Consider the following 19,074-nt stretch of genomic DNA (forward strand, 5'->3'; position numbering starts at 1 on the left):
CCAAGGGAATTGGAATGGTGCCATCAGCACTGATAATTTAAAACTTCAGTGATATCATATGAAGTCACTTGCTGTCTATTTAATAAAAGTAGATTTTACAATAGTATGCTTAACTGTTTTTGAAAAGCAGTTGAAACGTTATTGAAAGAGCCAAACATGTTCCAAATTTGTGCTCTCCTGGGTCCAGCAGTTGTTCCCTAATACCTTGATAGCTAATTTTGTGATACACTAGTCAGCAGTACGTGCTGAATATCAGAGAACAAACTACAGCTCCCTGCAGCTTCTACTCTGAATGTCAAACCACACAACACAGAGCCAGCAGATTCAATGGATAAGCCCCTGACTCTGACGATAACAAGCAAAGAAACATTATAATGACAAAAGAGAGTTTCTAGAACTGGTCTGTAAGCTGAATCTAACAAAATGAGGTATAGTTCCTGAACCTACTCCCGTATATTTTTGATTATTTGCTGGGGGATGATGATTAGGTATACGGATGACTTACATTTCCTGAAAATGCTTTCAGTGTGCTGAAGCTATTCCTTAAACAATCCTTGTATATACATAGGCAAGGCTCAAACAAATCTTTTCTTTGAACCAAAAGCATAGTAATTAGTCTATTATTTTAAGATCTGCTTTGTGCTTCCTCTTAAACACTGGAGTGATGATGGGCTGAATCTTAGGCCGCGAATTTAATGGAGGAGGCGGGATGGGGGTGGGAGAGCTGGTTTCTGGGTTCTGGTCCCCCCCCAGCTGCATCCGCTCTGCAGACATGATTTTTCCTTGATTGGCCACTTAACAGGAAGCGGGTCTGATGACGTCATTTGATGACGCGTCATCTGCCGGTTTCCTTAAAAGGACCATGCACAATATTATTTTGACAGTTGTTCTGTCAGTGTTTGACAGCATTGAGGTGCTGCAAACACTGACAAGCATTGCACAAAGGTGAACCCTTGCACCCAGGCTCTCCAATGACTCCCTCCAGTCACAGCGTGCAGGGAGGTTCTCTTCCCTTTCAAGGGTGGAAGAGACCTCCCAGGACACCAACTTACCTTGCACCTCCACCCAACCCTCTCTATCTACTTTATCACTTCCCCATCTCACAAGACACACCTCACACTCAGCATCATCCTACTGCAAGCATACCAACTAACAACACACAAGGGTAGGCACTTGAGAGGTTTAGCCAATGTCCATGTGAAGTTTCTGGTAATGTGTTGTCATACAGTGAAATCTATTTTTCCAGCACTGCCCCTTATTGGACAGATCTGAGCGCACCTTGAGAAGTGTCTTACTGAGTTCCAGTGATTGTTCAGTCATAACCTCCTACCCCCATTATAATGATGTGTGTGCATGGAATGGCTTGGACATTAAAGGGATTCTTCATGATGCTGGTATGGGATGGTGTCAACCTGGCACATCATGTGGCAGCCAGGGTTTTCAGCGGCAAGTGAAGAAAATCTGACCATGGTGATGCCATCGCTCGCCTCCCGGTTAGCAATGTTGTTGGGGGCTGATGCCCTGTGTCCAGTGCAGCATCGGGTGATGGCAGAGAAGGTTGGTGATGAGGTTGGTAATGTTGTTGGTGATGTTGGTGTTGGGGCTGATCGTGGAAGGATTCAGAAGACCAAGGTCTGATTGTTCAATTGGCTCCGATGTTACTGGAATAGATGACAGCTGCAGGTGAGATGACAGAAGCGATCTGTCACTGGTGAGAGAGGTTGTTCCAATGAGGTGGCACTGGACATACAGTTGGATGTAAAAACTTATAAGCTAAAGAAATCTCTATATGCATTAAAAATGAAGTAACCAACATTTTATGCGCTCTGAAACTCAACATCTGCAAGATGCCATCCTTGACACCACTTCTGCAGCTGCCAGCTTATCAGAAACATCAGAGCAGACTCAAAACACACCAGGTTGAGCTGGCGTGTTCTCCAAACAGCGGGTAACCCATGGGGGAGAATGTAAAATTACAAGTAAACCTCAAAATAGTCTTGAATTGGCTCTGAACAAGCCACTTAATGAGCTCAATTGCATCCCCCGCCGCTTGGTGTCAGGCCAGTTCTGCGCTGACAGACCCGGCACCTGGGAGACTCGCATGGAGGCGGGTTGACAGCGGGTTTCCTACCCGCTGTCAATCTTTGCTATTTTGACAGCGGACCTGCCTCCAAACCCGCCTCCTCAGCATTATTAAATTTGCGGCCTTAACTCCCAAAAATGGGTGAGTTGGGGTCGGGTCAGGGGTTAAAATGAAAAAATCTGAAACAGGAACCAAACCCGCCCACTTCTGATTTTAACGGAGGCAGAACGAGGGGCGGGCGAACAATCCACTCGCAGGAAGCGGGTTGGTCATTTAAATATTATAATGAGGCTGCGCTCCTTCATTTTAGCAGTTATTCTATTTTTAACTCATGTCTGCCAGGTTTCCCAGGCCTCGGGAAAGCCGGCAGCTGAAAAAAAGTGAGAAGGACTGAATCCATGAGGTAAGTGCCTTTACAGCACTGCTTGTGGGCCAGGAGGAGCAGGAGTGTTTCTTTCAGGCCCAACAAGCTACCAAGTAAACACCCCCCTTCCCCCCACCACCCCGCAATCTGTCTGCTCCCCCTCGACCACCATTGGACCCCCATCCACAATTGGGACCGCCCCGCAATCGGAACTCCCTTGACCACGATTGGACCCCCCTCACGTGATCCAGACACCCCCACCCCCCTGCCTGTAATCTGGACCCCTCCCCATGCAATCGGGACACCCCCACAAGACCGGGACCCCCCGCAATCAGGAATCCCCCCAAAATCGGACCCTCCACGCGATCCGAACCCCCCCCCGCAACGATCCAGACCCCTCCAACAATCTCTCTTACTCCCCCAACACACCTACTTGCTCTCATAGGCTACAGCCTTGTGAAGCAGGCTTCCCGCCTGAAAGGCCTCGAGCATGTCAATCAGGCTGCCTGTGGGTGGGAACCCCACAGAAAAAACCTTTAAGGAGCCCTGCAGTTAAATTCTGCAGGGCATTCGGGAAACCTGTTCTTCTGGCTTTCCTGGTCTCACAACAGCTCCCCACACAGAACTCGCCTCCAGGCTAATATTCAATCCGATGTATCCCCTGCAGATAGCGGCTGCATGGAAATTCTGCTTAGTTACCTGCTGTCAAATTCAGTGCTGGTCTTTAAGGGGTTTAATGAGCTGATTATGTGTTTTTTTCCCTCCTTTTTTTAGTGCTGTCTGAAGAATATGCAAATTTACTTATAGAACATTCTTCTTGAGTAGCCAAACTAAAAAACCCTGCATAAGTGAATCAACTGTCAGCGTCCTTAATAGCTGTCTGAGGGCTATAAATAACACTCGATGGGGGTCATTTTTTAGCTTCACCACTTGGGCAATAAGCAGTTTGTCCACACATTATAAAACCCACCCGACTTTTATTTCCATTGATTACATAGGATTACGTAGAATTTACAGCACAGCACCAGGCCATTCAGCCCAACAGGTCTATGCCAGTGTTTATGCTACACATGAGCCTGCTCAAACCTTATTTCATCTCACGCTATCAGCATATCCTTCTATTTCTTTCTGTCCCATGTGTTTATCTATCTTCCCCTTAAATGTATTTATGCTATTCGCCTCAACTACTCCATGTGGTAGCGAGTCCCACATTCTCACTGTTCTCTGGTGATTTAAATGTAGATGAAAATCGGGCCAGTTCTATAATGGCTGGGAGGTCCAATTTGCCAGTTTACATCCAAAGCAGTGCAGTCAAAAATTTACCCCAATGTATTGATCCAGCTTGGAGTGCCAAATTGGAGCGCTGCGGGAGAAAGTAAGTCATAGAAAGGTCCACTTTACTGATAATGCCCTTCAGATTATTACGGCTGGTGTCAGGAATGGGGAAGTGCTCTCCATGAGCTATCAGGAAGGCTTTCAGGAATCCTCCACACGCTCCCCCCACCACCCCCCGCTTCCAATAGGGCACAATGTAAGAACAGTCCAAGAGAAAGATCACTGCACTGCACAATAGTGCACATAGCGCAGCAGTGCATCACGCTTAACATGTTGTGCCTGTGTACTCTTAAATCAATAAAAATAACACTCTGAAGTTTGCAGTCAGTATTTTCCTTGCAAAATGTATATAAAAAACAAACTGTTTTAGATATAACAATGGGAAAAAAGGAACTCTTAAGGGCCGATTTTAAACCTGCCCACCCAGCAGAAACCAGGCTAAGCAGGCAATAAGGACACCCACCGTAAACAAGATCACTGGGATTTCCGCTCCTAAGCCATTTAAATCAGGGACAGCTGCAGGCCTAAGACTTGCAGCTGCAACAATGGCCTCGGTGTTCAGAATTTCCCAGCTGCCGATGGAGATCAGAATGTCCCAATTCCATCAAATTATCTTTGTGGGGTGCGGGGTCGGCGGGGGGGGGGGGGGTGGCGGTTGCGGGTGCAGTGTGGATAGGTTATATTTCTCAACTTGATCACATCCTAAAGTCTTTGGTCTGCTCCGGGACCCCTGTGGACTCTCTAGATAGGGAACACATCCCCATAGCATTTCAGGGCCAGTGTGTCAGCATGCTACAGGAATGACCACATATGGGCCTAGAAATTGAGTTGGCGCCGCGCCAGGGCTTTAGCGCCGGAAATTTAGCGCCGGCGCTAAGTCCCCCTGCGCGCGCCAAAAATTCAGTAGCGCCGTGCCCAGACGGCTGCCGGCGCTACTGGAGGGTGTCAGCGCCTCGCAATGGGCGCTGACTGCCGCATTACGGTGCTAATCCGCCGCTGCGGCACCCGATGCGGTGCGGCAGGCTGGGGAAGTGCAGGCCTCCTCCTTCCGTTAAGGAGGAGCTGCCTGCACCCGACCGCTGGCCGTTGATCTGTGGAGAAAAATGAGCCCGGCACCTCGGAGAAGTGCCGGGCTCGCGGCCCACACGCATCTGTGCCGCGGGGGGGTGTTGGAGGAGTCCGGGGAGGGAGGTGCGGGCAGGCGGCCGCCAGGAAAGCGGCCGGCCGCTGCGCGACCTTAATGTGCCGGCGCTAAGACCCGTAGCGAACTTTTGAAAAATCGTTGGTTGCGGCTGCCATGGGCGAGGCGGCCGCAACTCAATTTCGGCGTTCGGGCGCGTTGCCACGGCAACCGGGACGCTGCGCACACCGATGACGTCATCGGTGCCGGCGCAGCGCAACCGGCTAACGCCGATGGCAGCGCCCAAGTGAATTTCTCAATCGGCTGTACTTGCGGCGCTAGGCCCTCTAGCGCCTCAAAATGGGCGCTAACCCCACTCAATTTCTAGGCCATGGACCATCTCAGGGGTATATGGTGCATGCATGGGATTACACATGCATCTTTCTCCTGCAGTTATAAAGCAGACTAGAACAGTAAAAATGCCATAAAAGTTGTCACATTTAAAGGCGATGGTTTAACACTGCATATAAAGCCATTGCACATCAATGATGTGGAATGCACTGACAGTCAAAAGTGACCATAAATAAAATAGAACTCCTCACTTAATAACTGAAATAGTGTCTGTTATGAATAATAAGACACTAAAATGTGAATTTAAATCACTCAGACTTCATAGTCACCTTTTCAGGCATCATCTCAACCCATCAATTAAATTACGGTCTTGTGTCATTGCTCCCTGAAAATTAATTACTTTATGCATCTCCTGAAGTACATGGAAGACTGCCAATACTTTTATTGCAATCTTGTGATTCATAAAACTTACAAAACTTACAATAAATAAGAAATGTTAAACCTGCGTGTTGCAGAAGTTGCGATGATAGGGGTAACTCACAGCACCACACATCATCAGCCTGACCCTGACACAAGGACCTTATTTTCCCCCAGTCAAAGGAACTAAAGGGTCAAGCAATGATGATTGTAGAAACATAGAAGATAGGAGCAGGAGTAGGCCATTCGGCCCCTCGAGCCTGCTCCGCCATTTAATGAGATCATGGCTGATCATCCAAATTCAGTACCCTGTCCCTGCTTTCTCCCCATATCCCTTGATCCCTTTAGCCTTAAGAAATATATCTAACTCCTTCTTGAATATATTTAATGAATTGGTCTCAACTGCCTTCTGTGATAGAGAACTCCACAGGTTCACCACTCTCTGGGTGAAGAAATTCATCCTCATCTTAGTCCTAAATGGCTTACCCCTTATCCTTAGACTGTGACCCCTGGTTCTGGACTCCTCCGCCATCGGGAACATCTTCCTGCATCTAGTCTGTCTAGTCCTGTTAGAGTTTTATAAGTTTCAATGAGATCCCCTCTCATTCTTCTAAACCCTAGCGAATACAAGCCCAATTGACCCAATATCTCTTCATACGTCATTCCTGCCATCCCAGGTATCAGTCTGGTGAATCTTCGCTGCACTCCCTCCATGGCAAGAACATCCTTCCTCAGATAAGGCGACCAAAACTGCACACAATACTCAAGGTGTGGTCTCACCAAGGCCCTATACAACTGCAGCAAGACATCCTTGCTCCTGTGCTCGAATCCTCTCACTATGAAGGCCAACATAGTATTTGCCTTCTTAACCACCTGCTGCACCTGCATGCTTACCTTTAGCGACTGGTGCAAAAAGACACCCAGGCCTTGTTGCACTTCCCTTTTTCCTAATCTATTGCTGTTCAGATAATAATCTGCCTTCCTGTTTTTGCCACCAAAGTGGATAACCTCGCACTTATCCACATTATACTGCATCTGCCATGCATCTGCCCAATCACCCAACCTGCCCAAATCATACTGGAGTTGCTCTGCATCCTCCTCACAGCACACACACCTACCCAGCTTTGTGTCGTCTGCAAACTTGGAGATAATGGCCCGGAAATTCGGGTCGGGGGCTTCTCGCGGGTGCAAGCCCCCGATCTGCACTTACCTAGTGCGCCGGCTATTGAGCTGTGGGCCCGCGTGGGATTCCGATCCTGGGCCTCCTCCAACTGCCGGCGCGCAGTGCTTGGGTATCCCAGGGCGCAGTTAGTTCGATGCGTCCCCTGGGATCACGTGGGCCATGGAGACCCAATGGTAGCAGGGAATGCTTCATTCATAAGTTTGACAGGAAGAACTGTCAAACCTATAAATACTAGGCCTAGAAATTGGGTTGGTAGCGCCGGCGCTGAGCGCCTAAAGAGACCTAGAATTGGGGCGAAGCCCTATGTTGGGGCGAGCGCTATGAGGATAGCGACGACTCAGAAATTGACTATACATTTAGCGCCTGCGCTAAGTGTTTGCGCGCGCCCGCGCGCGCAAATGGCTCATGACGTAATTTCAGTGTGCAACGCCTTTTAGGAGCGCCTGAGCGCATATTGGGTGGCGCCCGGAGCCTTAGCGCCCAGCACTATTAGTGACAGTTCGAAGGAGGGCTAACAGGCCCTTCTCGGAGTAGGGCGGCGCTATTTAAAGGGGACAGCTCTAGTGCAGAATCTTCTGCCACTTGGCCTGCTCATTGCGATCGCTGCTGGAGAGAGTTGGCGAGCTAATGTGGAGCGGAGTTCTGGGATTTGAGCTTTACAGTACTTGGGACCTTCAACCCTGTCCGAAGCACTTGCAGCACTGCACCTAAAAGCCTTTTGACCAACTGGCATCGGAATGGGAGCTTGTTTGGAGGGCGACGGCCTCATCGCCCAACACTGTGAAGGGGCAGAGAGACGGCGGGAGAGAGGGCCGGGATTGGCCAGAAGGAGGAGGGGCAATGGAGGTCGACCAATCCGACGGGAGGCTGCGAGGGTCTTTAGACAGCAGGTGACAAGCCTTGACATGTCGGAGGAGCAGTGTTTGCGAAGGCTCCGAATCTGGAGGGACATTGTTACTGATCTGTGCCACCTGCTTGGTCAGGATCTGCAGCCGCGTGAACGCTGCAGAACCTCTCTGTCCGTGGTGGCTACACTGACTGAAGGCCTCCATTTTTATGCCAACGGCTCCTTTCAGTCAGCCATTGGGGACAATGCGACTGTCGCTCAGGCTGCAGTCCGCTGTTGCATCCGGCAAGTGACAGATGTCCTTTATAGGCGAACGCGTCCATTCATTACCTTCCCTCGGACCCTGCACAAGCAGGTGGAGGAAGAGGAGTATGAGGAGGAGGAGGAGGAGGAGGAGGAGGAGGAGGAGGAGGAGGAGGAGGAGGAGGAGGAGGAGGAGGAGGAGGAAGATGGAAGGGCTGCTGAAAGTGGAAGGTCCATTCGTCAGAGGCTCCTCTGGACTCGTCTCGACACCCCTGTGGCGGAATGATGAGAGTCTTACCTCATGGGCACTTTGGATGTTTGAGGGCCTCTGCATGCCAGCATCACTGAAAGTAGTCATATGCACCAAGCAACATTTAAACTTCTGTTTATTGACACAAAAGTCTTTCATTACAGCTAAACAACGTAAAGTGAGCAGAAACCATCACTGCCAAAATAAAAGTGACCTGTTCGGCAAAGCAGCAAAACTCAACAAAAATCTGCACCTATAACAGCAGGTGAGGGTGTCCGTGAATTTGGACAAACAAACGTCTCAGCACCTCCCTCTACAACTGGCCCCTTGAGGGAGAACGACTTCTCGTTCGCACCCGGCCCCTTCCCTCCCTGCTGCTCCTACGTAATTGCACCCCAGTGGCGGCCTCAAGGCTGGGGGACGCTTGCCGACTGTCTGGAAGCGCAGAAGCCCCTGAGGTACGGCCTGGCCGACCTCTGGGCTTGGAGGGTGCGGACGCGGGATGCTTGCTTTGAGCATGGCTGGGAGCAGTGTGGCCTGCAGGTGGTGGCAGCTGCAATGCAAGCGTCCCAGCGCTGGCATGTGCAATGGTCTCCTGCCGAGAGAGGACACCTGCACCATGGTCGGACGACACACTGGCTATCTGAGGGGAGCGGCTCGGCTCATCCGCCACAATCGCAGGCTCCATGGATTCCAGGTCTTGTATGGGAGTGGAAGGGCCTGGGGTGATCCTATCTGATGCAGAGAGGGTGGCTGCAGTGAGACATCGCGTTGCGTCAATCTGGCTGTGGAGGAGCCCAGCAAGTGAATGCATGGCAACAGTGAGGACCTGTGTGTCAGGTGCCAGTGCATCAGAGAAGGCCTGGACAGTTCTTCCCATGGCTTCGGACAAGGCAGGAGCCGACCGCTCCATTGCCTCAGACAAGCCCTGCACAGACCTTTGCAGGGATTGTCCGAAGCCCTGAACAGTCCTTTCCATTGCCGACTGAAAGCCGTGGACAGTCCTCTCCATTGTTGGGCCGAAGCCCTGGATAGTCCTGTCCATTGTGGCCCCGAAGCCCTGGATAGACCTGTCCATTGTTTCCCCGAACACCTGGAGAGACCTCTCCATTGTTGCGCCAAAGCCCTGCAGAGTCCTCTCCATTGTTGCCCCGAAGTCCAACATACTCCTAGCCAATGAATCTATTGACTCAGGCATCTTCTCCACTGCAGCCATCAGCTCCGTGTGTCTGACCCGGGCCTGTTTGCTCATCTCTGCCAGGCGCCGGACCTCATCTGCACTCTGTGCAGCAGTCATGACGACCTGCCTTGCCCTGCGGGGAGACGGTGGGCGAACTTGCCTATCCCCCCTGCGTTGCTCCATGCCGCTTGGTCCGGCAACTGGTTCATCCTCAGAGCCACCCCCCCTCCCCTCCAGGGGACTACTATCCCCAGTCTGCAGATGTGTCAGCTCCCCGGATTCTGCAACGGCTGGTCCGGATTCCTCCTGGTCCTCGCCTCCAGTGGCACTGGCACTGGCAGCTTCAGCACGTTGAGCCCGAGTTGGTGCTGCTTCATCTGAAAGTGGGAGGTGGAAGAGTGGCTTTAGCAAAAGGACAGGTTTGCTGAAAGGCATGCCAGATTGCGGCATGGCTCTGACATGGCTGCACACTGAGGATGCATGCTGGCGGGGGGACCAAGTGGAAGGCAACAGGTGAAAAAGGTGAGAGTCTTACCCTCGCTGTCGGTAATGGGGTCGGCAGATGCAGTGGTCACAGGACCAGACAGACGTCCTCCAAGTATCTGGTGCACTCTCTCCTCCAGATCCGTGAGAGTGACCACTTGTGCAGGTCCGCCACCGGTTCGACGCTGTTCTTTTCTAATCTGCGCCATCTTCGACTGCAGGGGAAAGAAGGGGAGGTTCTGTTACATGAGGCCTTGAGACATCATCGCATGCCCCCCATGGTGCAAGAGCCCTTACATGAGGCCTTGAGACATCATCGCATGCCCCCCATGGTGCAAGAGCCCTTACATGAGGCCTTGAGACATCTGTCCATGTGTCTGCCCAGAAAGGGCCATGGGTGCATACTGACAGATGGCCAGTGGCGCATCATTGCAGCAGGGTGCCCGAAGTCAGCTGCAGATGGAGGGAAGCACAAGTTTGGTAAACCATCACTCACCCTAACGATCCGTGTGAGGTCGTTGAATTTCTTCCTGCACTGAACAGGGGTCCTGGTCGCCATGCTGCTGGAGTTGACCCTCACAGCAACCTCCCTCCAAGATCGTCGGTAAGCCTTCTGATTTGGCCTCTTGCCATTATCCGGGTACAGCACCTGTCGACGGTGTTCAACTGCAGCCACCAATTGGTCCAGAGCCTCAGTGCTGAAGCGCTCTGCTCTTTGCCTAACCTTCTCCATAATGATGAACTTTGTACCGCCAGACAAGGGCGAGCGCCGAATCTGAGGCCTACAGGGCGTTGGGTGTTGAAGCTCAGTCTGACTGACCCACCCCTTTAAGAGCCAGCCGGCGCCTGCAGGTCTCGTGCTTTGCCGCAATTGAGTTCACCTGTGCTGCTCCCGTCCGCGTCGAAATTGAGTAGCGCCTGACCTTTTGCGCCTTAAGAGCACCGTGCAACGGCTGATTTAGCGCCTGAATCCCCTTTGGGGGCGATGCAACCCAATATCGCCCCAGGCGTGGATAGCTCTCGTCTGGCTATTAACTTAGCGCATCGCCAGTTCTAACGCCTCAAGCGGGGCTATACCCAATTTCTAGGCCATATATAAGTCCCAAAAATCACTAAAACTTCAAATAAATTAAAATAAAAAATCACAATTTTAAAATAAACTATAAATTATATGAAATTACTATTTTAAACAATAATTTAAATTTTTGAAAAAATTAATTACATTTTCTAACAGGGCTAAAAATAAACTTACCTTTCTTTAAAGTATTTAAAAATAATAAACCTGTGGAAAAAATGTTTTAATTTTAATTAATTCACCACTTACCTCTTTAAAAGCAGGCCTTGCACCTGCTTTTTAAAAGTGTAACTGCTGGAGACTTACCCTCCCGGAGAAACATGCAAAAAAAACGTAAGTTTGATGCGCACGCACTGCCTCTCCGGCGCACGCATTCGACCACTGAAACCCTTCTTTCAGGGGAACGGAAGTGCCGGTTTCCCGCGCATGCGCAGTGCATGCACGAAACCGGCACTTTCGTTGGGCCTACGCATGAGTACCCCGTGCGTACTCACGCGTTGGGCCCCGAATTTCTGAGCCATTACATCTAGTTCCTTCGTCTAGATCATTTATATATATTGTGAATAGCTGAGGTCCTAGCACCGATCCCTGCAGTACCCCACTAGTCACTGCCTGCCACTCGGAAAAAGACCCGTTTATTCCAACTCTTTGCTTCCTGTCTGCCAACCAGTTCTCTATTTAAGACAGTACCTTACCCCCAATCCCATGTGCTTTAACTTTGCACGCTAATCTCTTATGCGGGACCTTATCAAAAGCCTTCTGAAAGTCCAAATACACCACATCCACTGGTTCTCCCTTACCTATTCTACCAGTTACAGCCTTAAAAAATTCCAGTAGATTTGTCAAGCATGATTTACCTTTTGTAAATCCAAGTTGACTTTGTCCGATCCTGTCACTGTTTTCCAAGTGCTCTGCTATTACATCTTTTATAATGGACTCTAGCATTTTCCCCACTACCGATGTCAGGCTTACCTGTCTGTAATTCCCCGTTTTCTCTCTACCACCTTTTTTAAATAGTGGGGTTACATTAGCTACACTCCAATCCATAGGAACTGTTCCAGAGTCCATAGAATTTTGGAAGATGACCAGCAATGCATCTACTATTTCTAGGGCCACTTCCTTAAGTACCCTAGGATGTACATTATCAGGCCCTGGGGATTTATCGGCCTTCAATCCCATCAATTTCCCTAACACCATTTCCCTACAAATACTGATTTCATTCAGTTCCTCCCTCTCATTAGACCCTATGTTCCCCGACATCTCTGGGAAGTTATTTGTGTCCTCCTTGGTGAAGACAGAACAAAAGTATGTATTTAATTGGACTGCCATTTCTTTGTTCCACATTATAAATTCCCCTGATTCTGACTACAAGGAACTTATGCTTGACTTCACTAATCTTTTTCTCTTCACATATCTATAGAAGCTTTTATAGTCAGTTTTTATGTTCCCTGCAAGCTGACTCTCATACTCTATTATTCCCCTCTTAATTAATCCCTTTGTCCTCATTTGCTGAATCCTAAACTGCCCCCAATCCTCAGGTTTGCTGCTTTTTCTGGCTAATTTATATGTCCTCTCCTTTGTTCTTATGCTATCCCTAATTTCCCTTGTTAGCCACGGTTGAGTCCCCTTTTTTGTTTTATTTTTATGCCAAACAGGGATGAACAAATTCTGTAGTTCATCCATGCGCTCTTTAAATGTTTGCCATTGCCTATCCACTGTCAACCCTTTAAGTAACGTTCCCCAATCCATCCTAGCCAACTCACGCCTCATACCATCGTAGTTTCCTTTATTTAAATTCAGGCCCCTAGTCTCCGAGTCAAATGCTTCACTCTCCATCTTAATGAAGAATTCTATCATATTATGATCGCTCCTCCGCAAGGGGCCTCGCACAACAAGATTGCTAATTAATCCTTTCTCATTACATAATACCCAGTCTAAGATGGCCTGATCTCTAGTTGGTTCCTCGACATATTGGTCCAGGAAACCATCCCGTATACTCTAGGAATTCCTCCTACACAGTATCCTTACTACAGGAAACTTTGTTATACCCAGCACCAACGGGACCGAGCTGTTGCCGATCTATCAAAACTGCTGGACATACCAGTGTTAATATTGAAGCATACGGAGGTTTTCATCTCCGTATCTGACAACAAACACTGTTGCTTAGCAACAGCTTCTAAACAGTCGGCCCGTACCTTGGAAGTGTCTCTGTAGCTTAGCAACAGCTTCAGAGAGACTTTCCAGAGCCTGACTGTTGAAAAAAAAGCCACGAGAAGAAAAAAAACCTAACAAAACGGCTCCTGATTTCTGCCGGTAGATTGAGGTTTCCGGACATACAACCTCCGGATAAACCAAAGTCTCCTGTAATTTTGTTAACCCTATCTATATGTAGATTAAATTCACCCATGATAACTGCTGCACCCTTATTGCACGTGTCTCTAATTTCCCGTTTAATGTCATCCCCAACCTCAGCATTACTGTTTGGGAGTCTGTATACAATTCCCACTAACATTTTCGGCCCCTTGGTATTTCTCAGATCTACCCATACAGACTCCACATCATCAGAGCTAATATCCTTCCTTATTATTGTGTTAATCTCCTCTTTAACCAGCAATGCTACCCCACCTCCTTTTCCTTTTTGCCTGTCTTTCCTGAATATTGAATACCCCTGGATGGTGAATTCCCAGCCTTGGTCACCCTGGAGCCATGTCTTCGTAATCCCAATTTATCATATCCGTTTACATCTATTTGCGCAGCTAATTCACCCACCTTATTGCAAATGCTCCTCGCATTAAGACACAAAGCCTTCAAGCTTGTTTTTTTAACACTCTTAGACCTTTTAGAATTCTTAATTACTGTGGCCATGTTTGATTTACACCCTTGATTTCTCCGACTGCCACTTTTGCTTTTCTCCTTCCTGTCTTTTCTCCTTCCTGTCTTTGTCAAAGCTATGCTGGAACAGAAAACGTGTGTGGGAAATATAGACTGTTTGATAAGTATTGACTAGTGGATCATCGTAGTAAAAGGGGCAAAACAGAAACTGTGGCACCAAAAACAATCAGTGAGAGAGAGTGATTTCCTGCTCTCCACAAGATAACTTCACAGCTTGTTAACTTGTGCTCATTTTTATACTTTAAGTAAAATATTAGTTATTAAAAAAGTTAAAGAAATTGAAAGAAGAAAAACAGAGTTGTTCTCAGACATTTATCCATTGTAAATGGTTCTAACCCATTGCCCTGCAGTTTCTAATATTTTCTCTCACTGGGTTTGGACCCTGAAATGATTAATGAAATAAATATAACTTAAAATCAATTTGGTACAGGTAGGAAATTTCAGATTTGATAGATGTGAGTTAAAGGCAAGTACATCAATTCAGAAAGTGACTGGGTTCCCGTGTTGTTTGCCCATTTGATGCCTGGGGTTGTAAAATCTGTAAATGCAATGTAAAGTCTATTGGCCTGGAATTTGCGGTGGGTAATGATGGTGAACTGTCAGCGTTCACCGTCATTACCCCTCTGAAACTGACCACAACTTCAGGATTAAGCGCATGCGCATCTAAACGCGGAAATCCTGAAGTTGAGGTCAGTCTTTCACTGCTCCGACACTGACTGCACTGTGGACTTCCCCGCCACTTCCCGCTGCGCCCCCTCCCCACCCCCCTGCTATAGACAGAAATCAGTGAAATCAGTGAAACCTTTACACATTTGCTTTTGCGTGCTAATTTCACTGTTAAATACGCCATTAAATGTTAAGCCTTGTTGGAATAGGTGTAACTGGGGTTTTGACTGTTAAACAAATGTTATGGCCCTGAAAAACTATTTTTTATATTTTTGGAGTGTCAAATTTCTCCATTATAATAAAAATTACAATTTTTTTTAAACTGAAATTTGTTTTTAAAGTTTGTTCATGATATTTCAGCTTCTAACTTATCCCCATGTGAAAGTCCCAATCTATATTTTACTCTTTGTAACATTTTTTAAAAGTCCAGATAAAAGCAGCTTCTCATTTCCTGGTTTGCTGTCTGTGAGAATTCTTCAATGTGATTGGCTGCTTAGAAAGCTTGCTGACGTCACTGCAGCTCTTCGCTGGGAATCCCCATGACTGAGCGTTGCAATCAATTACACATCAAAAAAGGAAAAATTCTCGCCACAGAAATCGCAAGATCTCTGTGGGCAGCTTTCTTCGGGGCCAGCGCTGAGCACCTTTGCTTCGCCGCTGACCGCAAATTGTGGGTCATTATATCTGCTGTTTGGTGTTGGCGTAAAGTTGAAGTGAAACTCAGAAGTGCTGTCAGAAATGACTGTTTTTTTATCTATAAACGAGTACAGCTTATTGAGAAACTGGTGGGGATAAACAGATCCACTCAGCATCATGAATAATTAAAAGGAGATACTTATTCTTCAATGTAAGGTGCGTCTCCTATTCATCTTTTTTTCAGTTAACTCCTCTACTTCCTTCTTATTGATGAAACTCTCAAACTCGTTCTTTCCCAGAATCTCAAAACAGTGTTATCCTTTGCTTCTCTCAGTACTGCATGGCCTAGAAATTGGATATGGCCACGAAACGGGCAGTGTTAAGGCCCAACGATGTTAAGCTGTGCCAGGTCAAAATGGTCTAGGTACCACGCAAAATTTGTGCTCAGTCCTCATTAACATGATTTTAGTCGAGATAAAAGCAGCTTCTCATTTCCTGGTTTGCTGTCTGTCTGTCTCAACCATATTTTCCAGGAGTAAAGTGCAAATCCCAAGGGGAGTTAATTGGCAAATTTCCAGACAGAAAGGCCTCAACGAATTAAATAGTTTATCAGCTCATGGGCTAGAAGTTAGTGCTTGCAAATCAGAGTTTAGAAACAATTTAAGTCGTGTTGAACAAAACTCCCTGGACTCGGCAAAGGTCCCGGCAGACTGGAAAACTGCTAATATAACACCCTTATTTAAAAAGGGCAGTAGACAGAAGGCTGGAAACTATAGACCGGTTAGCCTAACATCTGTGGTAGGTAAAATTTTGGAGTCCATTATTAAGGAGACAGTAACAGGACATTTGGATAATCATAATTTAATAGGACAAAGTCAGCATGGTTTTATGAAGGGGAAGTCATGTTTGACAAATTTGCTGGAGTTCTTTGAGGAAGTAACGTATAGGGTGGATAAAGGGGAACCAGTGGACGTAGTGTATTTAGACTTCCAAAAGGCATTTGACAAGGTGCCACACAAAAGATTATTGCTTAAGATAAAAAATCACGGGATTGGGGGTAATATTCTGGCATGGATAGAGGATTGGCTATCTAACAGAAGGCAGAGAGTTGGGATAAATGGTTAATTCTCAGACTGGCAATCAGTAACTAGTGGTGTTCCGCAGGGGTCAGTGCTGGGTCCCCAACTCTTTACAATCTATATTAATGATTTGGAGGAGGGGACCGAGTGTAACATATCAAAGTTTGCAGATGATACTAAGATGGGAGGGAAAGCAGTGAGTGAGGAGGACATAAAAAACCTGCAAGGGGACATCGACAGGCTAAGTAAGTGGGCAGAGATTTGGCAGATGGAATACAATACTGGAAAGTGTGAGGTTATGCACTTTGGCAGGAAAAATCGTAGAGCAAGTTATTATCTTAATGGCAAGAAACTGGAAAGTACTGAAGTACAAAGGGATCTGGGGGTCCTGGTGCACGAAACTCAAAATGTTAGTATGCAGGTGCGGCAAGTGATTAAGAAGGCCAATGGAATGTTGGCTTTCATTGCTAGGGGGATAGAATATAAAAATAGGGAGGTATTGCTTCAGTTGTACAAGGTATTGGTGAGACCGCACCTGGAATACTGCGTACAGTTTTGGTGTCCATACTTAAGAAAGAACATACTTGCTCTCGAGTCAGTACAAAGAAGGTTCACTCGGTTAATCCCGGGGATGAGGGGATGGACATATGAGGAGAGGTTGAGTAGATTGGGACTCTACTCATTGGAGTTCAGAAGAATGAGAGGCAATCTTATTGAAACATATAAGATTGTGAAGGGGTTGGATCGGGTGGATGCGGGGAAGATGTTCCCGATGATGGGTGAAATTAGAACTAGGGGGCATAGTCTTAGAATAAGGGGCTGCTCTTTCAAAACTGAGATGAGGAGGAACTACTTCACTCAGAGGGTGGTAGGTCCATGGAATATGCTGCCCCAAAAAGCTGTAGAAGCTACATCATTACATAAATTTAAAACAGAAATAGACAGTTTCCTAGAAGTAAAGGGAATTAAGGGTTACGGGGAGCAGGCAGGAATTTGGACATGAGTCTAGGTTCGGATCGGTCATGGCCCTGTGGGTAGCGGAGCGGGCCCAGGGGCCGTGTAGCCTGATCCTGCTCCTATTTCGTGTGTCTAATTCTGTTAGATTCAGGAGATGGTTCTGTGATAGTGGATTGGCGGTTAGGATCAGATCAGCCATGATCTTATTGAATGGCGGAGCAGTCTCGAGGGGCCGATTGGCCTACTCCTGCTCCTATTTCTTATGTTCTTATGTTCTTATTTCAGTGTTAAAACCACTGCTCATTGGCTTAACACTCAACAGGTGGGCCAATATCGGGTCCAGTCTAATTCCCAGTCATGTTTGCCACAGACTTTAGTCAGTACTTAAAGGGGAGGTGTATTTATGCTGCAGCACCTCATTGTTAAGCCACTCAGAACTTCAGCTGGAAGAAGGCGGCAGTGCAAACACATAGCGGAGCCTCAGCACAGGGTGTGAGCCCACAGATTCTCTGACGTGGCTCTTGAGTCACTGGTCATGGCCGTGGAGAGTTGTTCTCTTCCCACACACTGGCAGGAAACCCTCGCCACACACCTCTTGAAGGCTCTGGCAGGAGATAGCTGCCTATGTGATGGCCAGCACTGTGGTCCCAAGGTCGGCCATCCAGTGCCGAAAGAAGTTGAATGTCCTCATACGGCAGGTCAAGGTGAGTGAAGGCTTCAGCAAATGCCATATCCCACCATCTGCACCATAAGCCTCATGCACTGCTCAATGCACCACATTGCCAGCACTCACCTATCAACAATCTCTACCTATCACCACTCACACCTTACAAACAGAGTTTCACTTCACCCTCACAACCTTACCACAGCTGCAACACTCACACCCACATCTCACATCTTGCACACACTGGCAGCTATTCAAATATGGCAGGCACATCACCCAAACACATTGCACCACACTCACTCACACACTTCGCTTTCTCTTGAAGGCCAAGGTCACACATAATCAGAGAGAGCAGTGGCAGACTGGCGGGGGGCAGGCTGCCATCCATGACCTCAGCCAGCTGGAGAAGAGAGTGCTGGAGATCATTGGGGGGCAGATAACAGAGGCCATGGCAACCGGCAAGGTTGAACCCCTTGGAGACCACAACGGTATGCTCATTCCTAGTCCTTCTTCCCACATCATACTTGCCCCTCATTCCACAATCAATTTTCACTTTTAAGCTGCTGATGCTGTATGCATGGATATCTTGCTTACCCCTCCCCTCACCATAACTCGACTCTTGTGCCTTTCTGCTTTCAGATAATCAAGAACAAGCATCCAAGCAGCCTGTCCCCGAGGCGATGCAGGAGAGCGAGGGAGGAGATGAAGAAGAAGGGTGATGGGCACACGCATCGAATTGCTAGGTGCATTGGCAAGGAGACACTGTGGGACACAATCACTGGAAGGAGACACCGCGGGACACACTCACTGGAAGGAGACACCGCGGGACACACTCACTGGAAGGAGACACTGCGGGGGACACGCACTGGAAGGAGACACCGCGGGACACACTCACTGGAAGGAGACACCGTGGGGCACACTCACTGGAAGGAGACAGCATGGGACACACTCACTAGAAGGAGACACACTATAAGGAAGTCGGGACCCAGGAGCAAGGACGGGGCCCAGGAGCAAGGACGAGACCCAGGAGCGAGGTCGAGGCCCAGGAGCGAGGTCGGGATCCAGGAGCGAGGTTGAGGCCCAGGTGCGAGGATGAGGCTCAAGTGCGAGGACGAGGCCCAGGAGCGAGGACGAGCCCCGCAGCGGGGTCGGGAGGACCACACTGCAGCCTATGAAACCCAGGCAGAGAGGACCTGCGGGAAGGAGGGAGGAGGACAGTAGAAGTATGTTTGTGTGTGTGTGTACTAGG

This window comes from Somniosus microcephalus, chromosome 9 (genome assembly GCF_052327205.1).
Source record: "Somniosus microcephalus isolate GS21.2 chromosome 9, FLI_Smic_1.0, whole genome shotgun sequence".
NCBI lineage: Eukaryota > Metazoa > Chordata > Chondrichthyes > Squaliformes > Somniosidae > Somniosus > Somniosus microcephalus.